At 36.7% G+C, this 19,324-nt stretch overlaps 1 protein-coding gene across 1 annotated transcript in view; it reads left to right on the forward strand.

The window, feature by feature from the left end:
- The window catches only part of LOC120518438 (kin of IRRE-like protein 1), a 299,507-nt gene that overhangs the window by 262,882 nt on the left and 17,301 nt on the right, over window positions 1-19,324 (forward strand). The window lies entirely within an intron of this gene.

The raw sequence follows: 19,324 nt of genomic DNA on the forward strand, positions 1-19,324 counted from the left end.
TTAAAATGTACACCAGTGTTAGTAATGTCAAAGAGATTCCTATACTAAATGCTCTGTCCATGTTTGGATTCATTTTGGTTTTCACAAGAAGGGATTAAAATGCTTCCCATATTACAATCAAGTACTCCAACAGACTTCAGAGTAGGGCTGCATTTTCAACTCCAGCTGACAAAAGCACTTAAAGGCTGATTTACACTTAATTTAGAACTTATAAACCAATGTACTTAAAAACAAAGCAGAGAATCGAGAAATCTCATGTGTAACTGCTCGTCACATTTTGGTACCGTGTTCACAAGCACCAGCACACGTTCTGCTTGTTCCCATCCTGGCTTCTGTCAGCATTTGAGAACAGAAGGCATTTTAACAGATTGTGCTTGTGTATGAAAGTTTATTAATTTCTTGTGAAAATAATTCTCCAAATGTATGTCATACCAATCTGCAGTTATATACAGTATCTGTAAAAAGTATTCACCCCCTTGAAAGTTTTCACATTTTATTATTTTACAAAAAGGAATAAAAATGGGTTTAATTTGCCTTTTGTGACATACTTTGATCAGCAGACAAAAAGACTATTTAATGTCATTCCACCCCCTTTTCGCTTTGCTTGCCAAACCCCCGGGGGCGGGCGCTGGATGCTTACTATCTTCTGGCTGAGTTGCTCGAAAGGCATCGGGGTACCCCTCCATTAGAGAAAGTGATTGTATTTAAAGAATTGGTATACAAAAGAGTATTCAGGGCATGGGAGGAAGATGGTTTGGTCCTTAGTTATTATAGATAGTGTGAAATGAACAGCCTTGACACACAGAAAAAGGTTTGGGGCAGCCACCCATATATTGTCCCTGGCTGCAAAAGGGTTTTGAAATAGCACTCATCTGCACTTTTTTAGTCCTGAACTGAACTGAATAGTTGAGAAAAGATGGTGGCTTTATAAGCCAAAAGGCAGAAGTGATGTCATCTAGCTCAAACTGGAAGTGACGTCAGTCTGGGCGCTGGAAATAGAAGTGATGTTGAATCAGGCAGGTTTTCCCGTATTTGGCCTGCAGAGATAACAGAAATAGGTTTAGTGCACCCTGCCACCCCCTAGCCTGGCGGGTAAATATCTCCACTTGGTCCACACACCTCCCTCCTAGTCGCACGTGTGTTATTTCAGTATTTCACTACAACTGTCTATTTTAAGTACCAATGAATAATAACACATAGTAAAAAGTAAAAGTATAAAAGTAGAAGTAAAAAAGTAAAACATAATAAACAGTAAATAAAAAATTTTATTACATTAATGTCTCATGAAACACAATGTTATGAATTACTTTATCCTCTAACTTACATTCTATAAACATTGCTTTTTTGAATTTCTGTTTGCATGTTGTTCAGGATATTTTTCTCTTTCTTGTTTATTGGACGACTAGCAGCGGAGAAGTAGTGTGTTAAAGAAGTTATGAAAAAGAAAAGCAAACATTTTAAAAATAACGTAAGATGATTGTTAATGTAATTGTTTTGTCATTGATATGAGTGTTGTTGTCATATCTATCTATTTATATATTATATATATATATTTATATATATATATATATATATATATATATATATATATATATATATATATATGAGGGGCCATTCAGGAAAAAAAGATTGGTTCGTAAATATATACATTGGTTCATATATATATATTGGTTCAGATACATTGGCTTGAATATATACATTGGTTTTAATACATCCGTTCAGATATATATTTCGGTTCAAATATATACATTGGTTGGGATATATTGGTTGAGATATATACATCAGTTTGAATACATCCGTTCAAATAAATACATTGGTTGAGATATATATATTGGTTGATATACATTGGTTTAAATATATATATTGGTTAAAATAGATTGGTTTAGATATATACATCGGTTCAGATACATCCGTTCTGATATATATATTGGTTCAGATAGATCGGTTCAGATATATACATTGGTTGGGATTTATGGGCAGGCACAACGCGGTCACCCATGTTTAGCATCTCCCTTTTGCTTCATCATTGCTTCAACACTGTTGTAATTATTGTGCACATTTTATACAAGCAGCATACGCTTGTCTGTCGCGTTTGTTTAGTAAGCCCTATTTGTTGGGGTTCTCGATTTCAAAGCACTTTTTTCCTTTCATTATTTAAAACACTCGCGCAGATACCGCCTCTTCGCCTCGCTCCGTCCCGCCCAGCTCATTGTACCCGCCTCACTCGCTCCCTCTTGTCCCACCCATGACAGATTCTTCTCAAAAGCAGAGTTACCAGAAAGAATTAATCGCAACCACAGTACGTCCCATTTTTTCACCTCATCAGACGCTGGTTTATCATTGGTGGAAAGCCGCCCGGTGATATCTGTTATTCCGTATTGGTAGCATTTCATTAAAGGGCGATCTGCTTCAGCAAGGAACTTAGTCCTGTTTGCTGAAAGGATTTTATGAAGGAAAACACTGGAGTTGCTCTGTTTCTTTAAATGTTCATCAGGGATCAAAATGACCAGAATATTCCCGCATCACAAATAACTGATGTTTAACTATTTTTATAGTAAAACTAACAAAACCACACACAAGCATACGCTCACACACACACTCACACTCACAAATCTTGGGTCGCACGTACTACTGATTAAGCGCATCTGTCAAGGACGATTATTTTTTCACCCCATAAAACAGATTCTTCTCAAAAGCTGAGTTACCAGGAAGCATTGATAGCAACCGCAGTACCTCCCATTTTTTCACCTCAACAGACACTGGTTTATCATTGACCGAAAGCCGCCCGGTGATTTCTGTTATTCCGTATTGGCAGCATTTCATTAAAGGGTGACCTGTTTCAGCAAGGAACTTAGTCCTGTTTGCTGAAAGGATGTTATGGAAGAAAACACTGGAATAGCGCTGTTTCTTCTGAATGTTTATCAGTGATCAGGGACCAGAATGATCAGAATATTCCTGCTTCACAAATAACTGATGTCTATTTTTATTGTAAAACTGAGAAAACCACACACGCGCACGTACACAACACAAACACTCAAACTCACAAATCGTGTGTCGCACACACTACTGATTAAGTGTATCTGTCACAGAAGATCATTTTTTTCACCCAATAAAACTTTAGTTTGTCAAAGTTAGAAAGCAGCGCGGTGATTTCTATTATTCCTTATTGGCAGCATTTAATTTAAAGATGAATCACGTCAACAATGTGAAAGAGTCTTATTTTGACAGGGCGATCTTTATTTAGGCTTAAGCATTTTTGATTGACTTACAAAAGAAAATAGCTATTACTTACCCTCTTTGCTTCAAATTGGCTTTTTAAAAAACCTTTTTGATATAATTTATTTATGACAGTATAAAATAAAAAAAGTAGTGCTCAAAATTATAATGCGCGTATCTAACAGGAAGAGGTGGCGGTAAGAGTAAGATTGCTGACTCGCAGTTAAATGATCACTGGTTTGTGTCCGGGGGGCTTCCATTCTGTTATTTTATTTATTTATTTATTTATTTTTACAAATTGCTTTGAGTAGTAAGAAAGGCGCTATAAAAACGTAAGGAATTAATAACAATAATAATAATAGTAGTAGTAATATTATTATTATACGTGGGAATGCATGATCAAATTCAGCCGCTGCGTAGTGGGGTATGAATAGGGACAATACCACAAGTTCATTGAAATAATTACACAGCAAGGTGCACACGCAATGCAAACATAATGTGTATATTATTGAAGTAAAGGTTCATATAAATTAATTATATACAACTTTTTAACAAGTTCAGAGATGTCAACTGGTTAAAATGCACGAAATTATACATGTATTGCTTTATAGTACACGCATAGTGTATGTATATTTTTAAAATAATGATATAAAATTCCTATAAAATGGTATAGAATCTGCGTCGTAGACTTATGTTGTGTCAAATTTCTTCAAATAAGTTTTTAATTATTTTGCTTTAAAAACTCTTAATGCAAACATGTGAACCGTTGAAAATCGCTGATCTTAATCGATCTGTTTTAACGCATGCTCCGTGCAAAATACTGTCGTACTGTTAGTAAACATGCAAGCGCAGCCATGTCCTGATGTCTGCATTCTAAGGCTGCAGGGATATTAAATGCTATTGACGTTTTACCGGGGTGCTCTGTGATTGAGGGCGGACAGTAAACTTTGTTAAAATGATATCGAAGAATACCAGTCGTCAGTTGTGTTTTCAGTCGTTTTGGCGTGTTTAGTTCTATATAAATAAATAAATAAATTTCCTATCACACCCACCCTTTCACCCCTGTACATTGGAGAGGAATCTCATTTTCACAGCAGGTGCAATTATCCTATAAAACACATAGGAGTTCTGTGCACCGTTTTTCATTGGAGATTAAAACTCATCAAATGTATTTTAAAACTTTTAGTTGCCTGTGGCATCCCTCATCTGTAGTGGTCCATTACAAAATGAACACCAGGCAGTTCAAATTGTGCACAGTTTCTTTAATAAGCCTATCAGACAGTCTTTTATAGCACTTTCATGTCGATTGTGTCTCTTAATCCCTTCTAGCAGAGGAGACACTTATTTCCACAGCTCCTCTGCTTGTAAATTAATACTGGAATTACAAAACTGTCCACAGTTTATTTAAAGAGATTGAAGGAAGTCTTCTATATCACTTTTTTGTCTACTATGTCCTTACTCATCCACTAATTAAAAAAATCAAGCTTACACTGTCTTTTTTAAGTATGTCTATGAAAATCGCTGTGAGTAGCCAGAAAAATGCTATATAAATGTAAGATATTATTATTATTATTATTTAGGTTTTTTAAAATCCAAATAAACCTGATAGGACTTCTTCCAAGATATGTACCACTCTAGGGTACCAACAAAGTCAAACTGGATTAGGAAATTTTGTGATCAGTTTGTTAAGCAAAAATAACTTTTCATCATCTTCTCATTTCTAATTTGGCATTTCAGGATACAGTATATACTGCAAATATACATTTAAATTGTAACCGCTGATAATTATTTACTGTGTGCTTGCGTTTTCCATAAAACAGCTTCAATATGTGCACAAAGTATAGGTGATAAACACACAAATTCTGACATTAGCATGACTGTTGAAGGAAAAACATGTATTAGAAAGTATTCTATGGAGTTTTCATAAATTAATCATTATATACCTTTTGAGGTTTCTTGATATATTTTGTAATCAGGTTTTTAATTTTTTTTTTTATTTTACTGCCACTTCACAGATCAACAATCCCCAACATGGTCACTGTCAGAATAAGTCTTTCAACTTTTTTCCTGTATCCATTAATACATTTTCCGGGTTTCACTACCCATCTGAAAGAGTTGGCATCAGGTTGGGTGGCACTTTTAAATTGTAGTAGTATGAGCGAGCATCAGTGTGGCAAGCACTAGATTGGCATTTCTTTCCGTTCATTTTTGTCTTCTGGCCCAAGCCTGTAAATCTCTTTTGTAAATGGGTGGCTTGGATAAAGGACAGATACTAACAATTCTCAAGGCTATATTAAAACAATACTAAAGATATTTGTGTATGTGTGTTGTAGTGCCCCATGTTGTAAGTGTTAGATCCATTGAAGAAGTCAACTTAAACAAAGAAAATGTACATTTTGCAGGTTTGTTTGAAGTGTTTTACATTATAACCATATTATTAATTGCTGCATGAATATAATTTTTCAAGGGATGACCTTTACTATTGTCAAAAAGACAAGCAGGGCAACAGGAGGAATATGAAAGTTATTTGTTGAGTTTAGGAGACAAAGGATACTTGTAAGGAAGTTCATGCCAGTGCTATTGGTGTACATTCTGGAATTTATAAAACTGCTGATATTATTTCACAAAGATGTTACTGGCCTGGTTTTATGCTGACATTAAAATGGCTATGTTTTCTGATAATTATAATCATTATTTTAATTAAAAGACTATAATTGTCAGAACAGATTCAATAAAATGTTTTAATATCTCAGTTGCTGTTTGTCGGACTCTTTAATTGACTTGTCCTACAAATGTGTATCAGTGGATATTTGGTACTTCATTTGACAAATAATATAAATTTTTCCAAGTCTCATATATTTCAGATAGATAGATAGAACTTGTCCTCTAAGGGAAAATGTGCTTCTTTTTTTAACAGAGGCTGAATGAATAAATAAATTAATATTAATATAATGAAAAAACAGCCAATCCAATAACAATTGTCTAATGTTCATTCTGCAAGCAACAGTTGGGGCTCACAACTCTGACACAAAAGCTCAGCTGTAGAAGTGAGTGTCCCTTTGAGTGGAGAGGACAATGGGACACAGTAGACTTGAAAGTGATGTAGAAGACTTTCAGCAATCTTTTACCATTGATTTCAGATAATATTAGTTATGCAGGGTTCATTTTGAAAGCAGCAGACAGGTGCACACAAGCCCATGGATCTGCTCCAGCCATGGAAATGAGTGTTCCTGTAGGGATAGGATGCAGACACATAGTGGAGAAGATTATATAGAAAACTATACTACAACCTTTTAAAATCAATTTTACATAGTTTTACCTCTCCAGTGTTATTTTGTAATCAGCAGTCAGAGGGCACACATTTTACAGCTCTGCAGCAGCCATGGAAAACGAGCATCCCGACCAGTGGATGAGACATGCGTTTTCATTCCAATAGTTTTAATGACTCACATGGCGGAGGTGAAATTTGAGTTCAAAAACAAAACATTTCTCGTGGATTTTTCCTTTTTATTCCCAGGAAAAAACACCTGTGTAAATGTTTAAGAGCAAGCTGTCACTTATAGCATGACAATGGATTGCTACATTTATTTTAACGAGCTGTCTTTTAAATGTCTTTGTAAAGTGTTACTGGGTGTCGAGCAATGTATTATTATTACTGATATTTTACTAAATCTTACTATCCACGTTTCTTTGTTGATGAGCCCCGTTGAAGAATTTTTTGGTAACAGAACAGTAAACACGCCAAAACGACTGAAAACACAACTGACGACTGGTATTTTTCGATATCATTTTAACAAAGTTTACTGTCCGCCCTCAATCACAGAGCACCCCGGTAAAACGTCAATAGCGTTTAATACCTGCAGCCTTAGAACGCAGACATCAGGACATCGCTGCGTGCATGTTTACTAACAGATATGACAGCATTTTGCACGGAGCATGCGTTAAAACAAATTGATTAAGATCAGCGATTTTCAACGGTTCACATGTTTGCGTAAGATTTTTAAAGCAAAATAATTAAAAACTTCTTTGAAGAAATTTGACACAAATAAGTCTACGACGCAGATTCTATACCATTTTATAGGATTTTATATCATTATTTTAATAATATACATACACTATGTGTGGACTATAAAGCAATACATGTATAATTTCGTGCATTTTAACCAGTTGACATCTCTCAACTTGTAAAAAGTTGTATATAATTAATTTATATGAACCTTTACTTCAATAATATACACATTATGTTTGCATTGCGTGTGCACCTTGCTGTGTAATTATTTCAATGAACTCGTGGTATTGTCCCTATTCATACCCCACTACGCAGCGGCTGAATTTGATCATGCATTCACACGTATAATAATAATAATAATAATAATAATAATAATAATAATACTATTATTATTATTGTTATTAATTCCTTACGTTTTTATAGCGCCTTTCTTACTACTCAAAGCAATTTGTAAAATAAATAAATAAATAAATAAAATAACAGAAAGGAAGCCCCCGGACACAAACCAGTGATCATTTAACTGCGAGTCAGCAATCTTACTCTTACCACCACCTCTTCCTGTTAGATACGCGCATTATAATTTTGAGCACTACTTTTTTATTTTATACTGTCATAAATAAATTATATCAAAAGGTTTTTAAAAAGCCAATTTGAAGCAAAGAGGGTAAGTAATAGCTATTTTCTTTTGTAAGTCAATCAAAATGCTTAAGCCTAAAAAAGATCGCCCTGTCAAAATAAGAGACTCTTTCACCTTGTTGACGTGAATCATCTTTAAATTAAATGCTGCCAATAAGGAATAATAGAAATCACCGCTGCTTTCTAACTTTGACAAACTAAAGTTTTATTGGGTGAAAAAAATGATCTTCCGTGACAGATACACTTAATCAGTAGTGTGTGCGACACACGATTTGTGAGTTTGAGTGTTTGTGTTGTGTACGCGCGCGCGTGTGTGTGGTTTTCTCAGTTTTACAATAAAAACAGACATCAGTTATTTGTGAAGCAGGAATATTCTGATCATTCTGGTCCCTGATCACTGATAAACATTCAGAAGAAACAGCGCTATTCCAGTGTTTTCCTCCATAACATCCTTTCAGCAAACAGGACTAAGTTCCTTGCTGAAACAGATCACCCTTTAATGAAATGCTGCCAATACGGAATAACAGAAATCACCGGGCGGCTTTCGGTCAATGATAAACCAGCGTCTGTTGAGGTGAAAAAATGGGAGGTACTGCGGTTGCTATCAATGCTTCCTGGTAACTCAGCTTTTGAGAAGAATCTGTTTTATGGGGTGAAAAATAATCTTCCTTGACAGATACGCTTAATCAGTAGTATGCGTGCGACCCACGATTTGTGAGTTTGAGTGTGTGTGTGGCGTGTGCGTGCTTGTGTGTGGTTTTGTTAGTTTTACTATAAAAATAGTTAAACATCAGTTATTTGTGATGCGGGAATATTCTGGTCATTTTGATCCCTGATCAACATTTAAAGAAACAGAGCAACTCCAGTGTTTTCCCTTCATAACATCCTTTCAGCAAACAGGACTAAGTTCCTTGCTGAAGCAGATCGCCTTTAATGAAATGCTGCCAATACGGAATAACAGATATCACCGGGCGGCTTTCCACCAATGATAAACCAGCGTCTGATGAGGTGAAAAATGGGAGGTACTGTGGTTGCGATTAATGCTTTCTGGTAACTCTGCTTTTGAGAAGAATCTGTCATGGGTGGGACAAGAGGGAGCGAGTAAGGCGGGTACAATGAGCGGGGCGGGACGGAGCGAGGCGAAGAGGCGGTATCTGCGAGTGTTTTAAATAATGAAAGGAAAAAAGTGCTTTGAAATCGAGGACCCCAACAAATAGGGCTACTGAAACAAAGCGCGACAGACAAGCGTATGCTGCTTGTATAAAATGTGCACAATAATTACAACAGTGTTGAAGCAATGATGAAGCAAAAGGGAGATGCTAAACATGGGTGACGCGTTGTGCCTGCCCATAAATCCCAACCAATGTATATATCTGAACCGATCTATCTGAACCAATATATATATCAGAACGGATGTATCTGAACCGATGTATATATCTAAACCAATCTATTTTAACCAATATATATATTTAAACCAATGTATATCAACCAATATATATATCTCAACCAATGTATATATTTGAACGGATGTATTCAAACCAATGTATATATCTGAACGGATGTATCTCAACCAATGTATATATATCAGAACGGATCTATGCAAACCAATTTATATATATCTCAACCAATGTATCTAAACCAATGTATATATCTGACGGATGTATTCAAACCGATGTATATATCTTAACCAATATATCCCAACCAATGTATATATTTGAACCGAAATATATATCTAAACGGATGTATTAAAACCAATGTATATATTCAAACCAATGTATCTGAACCAATATATATATATGAACCAATGTATATATTTACGAACCAATCTTTTTTTCCTGCACGGCCCCTCATAATATGTATATATATATATATATATATCAAAATACCTGCGATTGGCAGCGGAGAAGTAAAAAGAAAAGGATACATTTTAATAATAACGTAACATGATTGACAATGTAATTGTTTTGTCATTGTCATGAGTGTTGCTGGCATATATATATATATATACACACACAGACACATATATATAAATATATATATATATATATATATATATATATATATATATATATATATATATATATATATATATATACATCTATACACATATATATACACAGTTATATATATATACATATACACACATACATATATATATACATATATATACACATACTGTATATATACACACACACATATATACATACTGTATATACACATATATATACAAATCTACATATATATATATTAGGGGTGGGACTCGATTAAAAATATTAATCCAATTAATTAGAGGCTGTGTAAGAATTAATCTTGATTAATCATATGTAATCGCACACATAAATTTGCCCCAAATCGCAAATGTTTTTTTTAATTTAAAAGGGTTTTAGTGGGCACAGAATCAAATAATAGACATGGACATGAATATTGTAAACTGAAGCTGTTTTAATTTCTGAAAAAAAGCTTTTAAACTGCATTTGAATTCAAAACAGAAACAAAAATATCATCCCTGGTTAAAATTGGGCAGACTTAAAAATAAAGTGTTAGTTTAAGTACTTTAAGTACATTTTCAGAATAGTATTGTCTTTAAATAATAATAACCAAAATTTCAACATAAAGTGCAGTTTTTTCTTAAAAAAATAAGTCAGAAACATAAAAGGTAATTTGACCAACTTAATCTTTAAACTCTGAGTAACATTAGCCAAAATTATTTTGTACATTAGGCTAAAACAGTGTGATCATTGAACATTTTGTAATTAGATGTAATTAGAATTACTAACGGTCACGGAAGTCCAATGATCCCGAGTAAGAGCCACAAAGTCCCCTTTCTGTAATGCATCTAATTCTGCTTGCTTTTCAGTGTGCACAAAACCATGCTTTTATCAAGGCTTTCGGGTAGTCGAAATGATCAGTCGTAGGAACGCGCTTTATTCCGACTCTAACATTTTTGTAGCTGTGATGTGTGCATCAGTGTAATGGATGTACCAGGAAATCATGCATTGACAAAAGTTCTCGTTTGCTTGGAATTGAAAGTGTGATTAAATGCGTTATTTTTAGCAGCGTTATGGAGTACATGCATCGAAGCTTCTCAGCTGTGCTTGTGCTAAGAAAGGGAACATTTTAAAAATAGCGTAACATGATTCTCGTTAACCTAATATTTTTCATCGTCCCAAACCAAGGAGATCTGAAGGTAAAATGAATCGGTAGCGCGTACATACTCAGTGCATCCCCTCTGGGAATCGAACCTCGAATGTGGCGTTAGAGAAGACTCTACAATTGCACCACAGCGTGTGGCTTGTCTATGCTAAGTATGTACTGTAGATCGGGTATATATATACATTTATATATATACCGTGTATCGCAGTGGAGAAGTAGAAGTTATGAAAAGAAAAGGGAACATTTTAAAAATAACGTAACATGATTGTCAATATACAGTAATTGTTTTGTGAGTGTTATTGAATGTTGCTGTCATCAAGGATTTGATTATCATTATTTGTTTCAATCAGGCTCGTATTTGTAGGATGTGTTCAAGTTACATTCCGTGTTTGTCAATCGTTGTAAAGATAAGAGGTTTCATTCATCGATTAGTTTCTTACTGCATCAATAAACAGCTCGTCTTCCTCTTTATCTGAGATGTGACAAACTGCATGCACGGTTTTTTTTTACACTGTCTTCCTTTAGTGGGACATTCACTTTTTCCACCGTGTGCTTTGTTTCCGCAGTAGCTGCACTTATGAATATGATTGTATGTACAGGCGCTTCATATTTTTTGCTGCCTTCTCAATTGTGTAATTCGTTTTTGTTCAGCACTCTTTGGAACTGTTGCTTTTGTCTGTGCACTGCGTCAGTTCACGTGAGCCGCTTGGTGTTCTTGCATCGAAGGTTCCCAGCTGTGCTGGTGCCATCTCGTGTAATGTCAGCTAAGACCCGGCACTTAAAAGTTTCTCTCACAGTTTCAATGAGTTTGTGCCAAACACCACCCTGACCATCTCATCTTCCTCTGCATAAGCACAGTCCTTCACCCGTGAATATTTACGGCAGTGTTTGTATTGGATTGCCGCTGATGGACGGCCTTATATGGGCAGGCACTAAATTACAAACGTTAGTGGCAGCCTGTCTATGAACTTAATTTAATATAAACTTACAGTTCACGCCGTGCTTTGTTTCGCAGTAGCTGTACTTATGAATATGCTTGTATGCATCATTTGCTTCATAATGTTTTTCTGCCTTCTCAATTGTGAAATGGCGTTTTGTGCTCATCGCTGTTTGGAGTTCTTCCTTGTTCTCTACGTACTTACGTAGGAGGCGTGATGATGTCACACGAAACTCCGCCCCCCACGGCCATCTCCAACTCAACTCCATTACATTATATGGAGAAAATAGCTTCCAGTTATGACCCTTACGCGTAGAATTTGAAATGAAACCTGCCCAACTTTTGTAAGTAAGCTGTAAGGAATAAGCCTGCCAAATTTCAGCCTTCTACCTACACGGGAAGTTGGAGAATTAGTGATGAGTGAGTGAGTGAGTGAGTGAGTGAGTGAGTGAGTGAGTGAGTGAGTGAGGGCTTTGCCTTTTATTAGTATAGACTAGCAGAATACCCGCGCTTCGCAGCGGAGAATAGATATCTACATATACACACATATGTATATATATATATATACATACCCATCTACATCATATATACAAACACATACATACATACACACACACAAATTATATATATGTGTGTATGTATGTATGTGTGTGTGTGTGTGTTTTGTGTATATATATATATATATATATATATATATATATATATATATATATATATATATATATATATATATCTAGATAGGGTGTGTGTGTGTATATATTGTGGTGGATTGCGGCATTTTACTCCGCCCTCACCCCCTGGCCGCTAGGAGGAGCTCTCCCGAGAGCATATACGGGCCCCGGATTCCAGCAGGGCCTCATGGACTATGTAGTTTTTATACACAGCCCTGCTGGATACCTTGGGGGCCACTGGGAGTCGCTGTCGGAGGCCAATGGACTCATTTGGGCACCATGACCGGAAGTTCGTCACAGGAAGAGCGGCGGGCTTCCGGGGTGAAGAAAAGTACTGTTTACCCTGACCAGGAAGGAGTAAGGACTTGTGGAACTGTTGGGCAGAAAGACTTCCGGGTCAGGAGGAATAAAAAGACTCTGGGAACTCTCAGACACTGAGCTGAGCTGGGTGGTAGGAGGGCAACGCGTCTGGGAGTGGAGGATTGTGATTGTTACTGATTTATTATTGTGATTGATGAATATAGTGGAGTGAAGGGTGCTTGGTGCACATTATTATAATAAATATAATTATTGTAGCACTTTTACCAGGTGTTTGGTGTGGTACCTGAGGGTTCAAGGGAGCACTACTGCCCTCTACTGCGATAATATATATATATACACATACATACATATACACTGTGTGCACAATTATTAGGCAAGTGAGTATTTTGACCATATCATCATTTTTAATGCGTATATTCCAACTCCAAGCTGTATTAACTTGAATGCTTATTGGATTTAAGCACGTCAGGTGATGGCCTAAGGAGATCAACACCCTATATCAAGGTGTGCAGAATTATTAGGCAGCTAGTTTTCCTCAGGCAAAATGGGCCAAAAAAGAGATTTAACTGACTCTGAAAAGTCAAAAATTGTAAAAAGTCTTTCAGAGGGATGCAGCACTTTTGGAATTGCTAAGATATTGGTGTGTGATAACAGAACCATGAAACATTTTGTTGCAAATAGTCAACAGCGTCGCAAGAAACGTGTTGAGAACAAAAGACGCAAATTAGCTGCCAAAGATTTGAGAAGAATCAAACGTGAAGCTACCAGGAACCCATTATCCTCCAGTACTTTCATATTCCAGAGCTGCAACCTACCTGGAGTGCCCAGAAGTACAAGGTGTTCAGTGCTCAAAGACATGGCCAAGGTAAGGAGGGCTGAAACCCAACCACCACTGAACAAGAAACATAAATTGAAACGTCAAAACTGGGCCAAGAAATATCTGAAGACAGATTTTTTTCAAAGGTTTTATGGACCGATGAGATGAGAGTGACTCTTGATGGACCAGATGGATGGACCTGTGGATCAGTAATGGGCACAGAGCTCCACTCCAACGTGGAGGTGGGGTACTGGTATGAGTTGGTATTTTAAAGATGAGCTAGTTGGACCTTTTTGCATTGAAGATGAACTAAAAATCAACTCCCAAACCTACTGCCAGTTTCTGTCAAACACTTTCTTCAAACAGTGATACAGGAAAAAGACCATGATTTTTATGCAGGCCAATGCTCCATCACTTGCATCGAAGTTCTCCACTGCGTGGCCAGCCAGTAAAGGCCTTAAAGATGAAGGAATAATGACATGGCCCCTTCCTCATCTGACCTAAACCCTATCGAGAACTTGTGGGCACTTCTTAAACGCTAGATTTACGGGGGAGAAAAACAATACACCTCTCTGAAGAGTGTCTGGGAGGCTGTAGTCACTGCTCCACAAAAGCTGATCGTCAACAGATCAAGAAACTGACAGACTCCATGAATGGAAAGGCTTATGACTGTTATTGGAAAGAAGGGTGGCTATATTGGTCATTGATTGATTGATTTATTTTTTTTGAAATGTCAGAGATGTTTATTTGTAAATTTTGAGGTGTTTGTTTATTATTCTCACTATAACAGATGAAAATAAACAAGTGAGATGGGAAAATTTTCATTTTCCTTTAGTTGCATAATAAATCTGCACACTAATAGTTGCCTAATAATTATGCACATATGTATTCTCCTGATGATGTTCACACTCACATTTCCGTTGTGAAACATTCAGGTTTCAGGTTTATTAACATTTTGGATTGACTGATAGCACTGTGTTTGTTCCATATTAAAATTAATCCTCAAAAATACAACTTGCCTAATAATTCTGCACTCCCTGTATATACACATACATATACTTGTGTGTATGTTTGTATCTGTCTATATGTGTGTGTATAGCTTTGGTCACTGAGTGCAAGGGAAAAATAATAAAATATAGTCTATAAGTTATTAAACAGTAAAACATTAACGTTTTAAGAAGTACAGGTACATTGAGCACTACTGGAGTGGTTTGGGTAAACTACATTTTAAAGACTGTGTAACACAACAGGTAAGTAACTAACAGCAGCTAAAATGTATATGGATCATCTCTCGGTAGTAGATCCCTTTTGAAAGGCGCTACACGACGGCTGTGGTATAGAAATAACATTTTCTATGTGAGCGTTCAAATTTGTGCCTCTGGTAATGTGCCTTACCGGCAATTAAAGAAAATTATTTTTGTGTCCTCTGCAGTGTTAAGAGAGAAAGGCTTTGGTTTGGGATAAAAGGAAAAAAGGTGTAAAGAAAGGAAAGTTGCCTTTTTCTTTTATATAGTATAGAGAGATGTGTTCGCTGACATTATGATCGCCTTTTGGGGACAGTCGCGTGGGTCTTGTGTAGACTGGTGAGACGTCCCGCCATTAATCGGCTGTGATGGCACTGTCAGTCCTCCACTCGTGTGCGTGTCTTCATAATCTGAGCTGAGGACCTCATAATCGTATATCGTGCAAAAGAAAGTGTGAATCGCCTTAATATTATTTTGCCGTGGTGTAGAAAAGGGGTCCCATGTTTGCACTTGTCTGGGCTATAGCGCAGGGGGAGGATGAAAAAATGAAAAGTGCTCACTTTGACTTAAGGCAGAAGCGCAGTAAGCGTCTCAAAGGCGGCACAGCTATGCACGCACGCTGGCTGCTCGACTTTTGCTGGGCAGGAGACCCCAGTTTTTGTACACACGTTCATGATATCAAAAGTCACAGCGCTCTTTGGAGGTCATTCATATATTATATATATAGCAAAATACCAGCGCCTCGCAGCGGAGAAGTAGTGTGTTAAAGAAGTAATGAAAAGAAAAGGAAACATTTTAATAATAACGTAACATGATTGACATTGTCATGAGTGTTGCTGTCATATATATGCCTGCCTAAATAAGTCACCCTTGCTTTGCTCTTACTTTTTACCGCTCATTTAATCATGGCTATTGGCGGAAAAATTATAAAATGGAAGGAGGATGGCTTTACCAAAACAATTATTGATGGCGAATCGATTATTCATAAAGCTTGAATTGGTGATCTGTTTTTCTGTGTTAACCTCATATTTTTTCATACTTCTTCTCAAACTAAGGTGGTGCGAGGGTAAAATGAATCGGGATGCGCTGATCAATGTAATCGGTGTACCAGGAAATCATGCATTGACAAAAGCTCCCTTTGCTTGTAATGCAAAGTGTGATTAAATGCATTATTTTTAAGCGTTATGGAGCACATGCATCAAGCTTCTCAGCTGTGCTTGTGCTAAGAAAAGGAAAGCTTTTAAAAATAACATAACACGATTGTCAATGTAACCTTTTGTAAGTAGTGCCTGGAGGATTCAGTGTGGAGAAACTCTAGAGACAGCGTGTGTATTAACTTGTGGATTTTTCTGTGAGTGTTTGGTGGCAGTGTGACGAAGTTGCTTCGGAAGACGGCGTTAGCCGCAGAGCTCAGCTCAGAGCGAAATGAGGTAAATGGGAGGGGAGATGATGACGTGACTCCCCCACCCGCCTTAACTGTCAATCCCCACAAACACAGTCTCGAATTTGCATAAGCACACCCCTTCACCTACAATTTTAACTTAGTTACAAAGTGATCAAAACTCTCGTTTATATCCTGCGTCCTCTCATTAAACTTGTACCCCGCATTACCTGTGGGCATGTGAAATGCCAGCAGTAGCCTTTCTATGAACTTAATTTAAAGTTTAGGTTTACACCTTGCTTTCTTTCCAAGGTAGCAGCACTCATGAATATCGTAGTATATGTCACTCGCTCGCTTCTTATTGTTTCGCTGCCTTCTCAATTATATAATGCATGTTTTCTTAAGCGCTTTTTGGAGGTCTTCCTGGTTTTCTACGTACTGCGTTGACAGTCAGTTCACATGATTACGTGGGAGGCATGATGATGTCACACGAAACTCCGCCCCCATGTCTTTCCAGCTCAACTCCATTACAGTTAATGGAGAAAAATACCTTCCAGTTATGACCATTAGGCGTAGAATTTCGAAATGAAACCTGCCCAACTTTTGTAAGTAAGCTGTAAGGAATGAGCCTGCCAAATTTCAGCCTTCTACCTACACGGGAAGTTGGAGAATTAGTGAGTGAGTGAGTGAGTGAGTGAGGGCTTTGCTTTTTATTAGTATAGATTCCCTTTGTTTTTGATATTTATTATATGCAGCTATTTTTTGTTCATTTTCTTTTTTTCAACATTCATTATCAGCTCTTGCCACTGTTTTTCCATCGCAATCTATAATTCAACGTTATTGAACAGATATTACTTTTCTGCCTTGTTATTATAAGCGACTGCATTGAAGGGCGAGTTAGCAGCACTGAGAGTGTCACGGGATGGTATGAAGAGAGGATGTACGCCATAGGAGTAATGATTAGATGAGCGGTGTGGAGGGGAGTGGTCAACACTGAACCTTACAAAAGCAACTATGTTTTATTAGTATGAAAAAACATAAAAATACAAGTATAAAAGCATCAAAAGTATAAAAAACTCTTTTGCATCAAAAGAACAATTTGTTCTAATTATTGTTAAAAGCTGATAGCATAACAGGCAAAACTATACGAAAAGGTGTCTCATATTTTTATTTCTAAAGGGGGTTAGCATTATTTTGGGTCGTGCCTTTTATGCACTGTACACTTGCACATGTCTGAAGTAAATCGTGTTGCTGTTTGCTATTTAAAATTATTGCATGTACTTAAGATTACTACAGCAACTTTGTAATACTGGAGCAGGCATTCCATTGTTATTCCATGGGCTCCTGCAGTGACAAACAAGGTATCTATAATGAATAAGAAGAAGAAAAAGTAATAATAAATAGTAACAATATTGTAACAATAAATAGTACAATAAAATGTCAGAAAAATAAGAGGGGTGTTCTTTTTCTTTGTTTTTATAAAATATATGATTTGTTCTGTGCCGGTGCCCTGTCCTAATAATAATATCAGTTATAAGAATTTTAATAATAGTAATATAATAAATTCTTTATACTAGAGTTTGAGTGTCCTCCAGAAACTTTTTACTAGGAATTCAATTTTCTTCCCACAGTTCAAATTACTGTCTAGGGTAATTTTTATAATAATAATAGTAATAACAATAATAAATATAGTAATAATAATAATAATAATAATACTGGAAACCCACTTGAGCCTGATGGAAATTGCAAAAGTGATAGCAACAATTCTATGTCAAAACAGCAACAATCATATGTCACAACAACTCCATATCTGTAATAGCTGCTGTTTGAATGAACTCGTATAGCACTCTTTAAAGCTGCATCCATCTGTTGCTGAAGATGCTCCTCTGCTTAGCCATAAAGTGTCACTGTCCATGATGTAGATATGCAGTTTTTTGAGAGTTCTTTGTATAATTAAACCTCTAGAGAGTCCAGTTGATTTTCAGGAAAGGGTTAGCCCCTCCTTATAATTATTCAATTTGCTGGCCGTAGTACTAGTAGTAGTAGTGCTGTTGCCCCAGCAGGCTGTCAGATACAAGACTGCATCTGCTACAGCAGGCTAAGGCCCCATCCACACTACCACATTGTTGTTTAAAATGCAGGCATTATTCTCTGTTTTAATTGTATATCCATATTTCCCCTGCATATTCAACTAATGAAAAGAGATACTTTTGAAAAAAAACTTTTCTATTCTTCCGAATACAGCATTGCAGTGGGAACAGTTTTTTGAAAACACAGGACAGTAGTGAGACCAGCTGTGTTATATGGGTTGGAGATGGTGACACTTATCAGAAAGCAGGAGACAGAGCTGGAGGTAACATTGTTAAAGATGTTAAGATTTGCATATGGTTTGACGAGGATGGATAGGATTAGAAATTAGGACAATATTGGGTCAGCTCAAGTTGGATGGTTGAGAGACAAAGTCAGAGAGGCAACATTGCGTTGGTTTGGACATGTGCAGAGGAGAGATGCTGAGTATATTGGGAGAAGGATGTTAGGGATATAGCTGCCAGGGAAGAGGAAAAGAGTAAGGCCTAAGAGAAGGTTTATGGATGTGGTGAGAGAGGACATGCAGATGACAGATGTAACAGAGCAAGATGCAGAGGACAGAAAGATATGGAAGAAGATGATCTGCTGTGGCAACCCCTAACAGGAGCAGCCAAAATAAGAAGAAGCAGACTCTAATCATGCTCTAGTTTGATCATGCTCATGACCTAATTGGTCATCTTTCACAGAAGAAAACCATACTCCGACATAGCACTTCTGTTGCTTATCTGTATGCATCAGAATTGCATTTTGTACAGTTTGATTGCTGTGTACATGTGCAAAATGCAAAACATCTACCAGTTGCTGCAGTTTTGTGATAAGTCCTGTGGATGGTAGTGCTACTGCACCTTCAA

Source organism: Polypterus senegalus, chromosome 18 (genome assembly GCF_016835505.1).
Source record: "Polypterus senegalus isolate Bchr_013 chromosome 18, ASM1683550v1, whole genome shotgun sequence".
In the NCBI taxonomy this organism is placed as follows: domain Eukaryota; kingdom Metazoa; phylum Chordata; class Cladistia; order Polypteriformes; family Polypteridae; genus Polypterus; species Polypterus senegalus.